Below are 1,106 nucleotides of genomic sequence, written 5' to 3'. Positions count from 1 at the left end.
ATGTAAGTTAGTTCCTAAGTGTGTCCATTGGTGCTCCTAGATATAGGAGTGCCCCTTTATTCAGCATATTCCTCTCTCAAGGCCTGTGAAAGAACTTGGAAAGTTGAGCCTCCAGCCAGGTCTTTTGCAATGCCCTTAAAGCCAGGAGCTTTTCAACACCCCCTTGTGTGTGTGTGTGTGTGTGTGTGTGTGTGTGTGTGTGTATGAGAGTTGGGAGAATTGTTAACACTGGATGTTCTTCCTAATGCCAACCACTTTACAGTCTGGCACCAACATTGGCAAGGTCATACATACATACCTACCAGGTTTTCATACAATGATTTTAGCTTAAAACAATGTAAACAAAAAGCACCAAATGTCAAGTCACACTCACTCACTCACTCATAACCCCAACTCAAAATGAAAGATGTTAAATTATGTGAAGATTACATTTCTTTATTTAATATATCAGCCAACAAAATGCAGCTCCCTGCTGCCTCCCATACACGAGTAATGTACATATAGAGCAAAAAAACATTGTAACTGAGAATAAAAGATATTAAAATAGTGATAGTAATAATCAAATTGTTAATATAATAATAATAATAATAATAATAATAATAATGCTTTTATATCATATGTTTTTACTTAGAGGCTTGTTTTATGTAAATTGGAAACTAGAAATTTTGAAAGCCACTACTATATCATACTTGTGAATTAGTTAATAAGTTATAATTAGGAGCAAAGTAAAAGAAAGAAAAAGATTAAGAAAATGTTTGCATTTTCAAAGCAACTAATACCTTTGATTATGTATATATATGTATATATATATATATATATATATATGTAAAAAAAAATTAAAAAATTTTTTTTTTTAAAAACAACATAGGCGAAGTTTAGAAACTGAAATGAAAATATAAATGTATATTAAAATCAGGGATTTTTTTTTTTTGTTTGTGTTGTATTTTTGGGGGTGTTTTTTCTTTATTTCTCATCTCAAACAGTGAATAGTATTTCAGCTTCTTCCAATTTCTTCTTGAGTACCAAAAGTACAACAAGAGTTACCATAAAGAAAAGAAAAAAATGCTACAAATTCTAATATCTTATTTTCAATATTTTCTTACAAG

Source organism: Octopus bimaculoides, chromosome 3, assembly GCF_001194135.2.
Source record: "Octopus bimaculoides isolate UCB-OBI-ISO-001 chromosome 3, ASM119413v2, whole genome shotgun sequence".
Lineage (NCBI taxonomy): Eukaryota > Metazoa > Mollusca > Cephalopoda > Octopoda > Octopodidae > Octopus > Octopus bimaculoides.
This window is presented reverse-complemented; position numbering follows the sequence as displayed.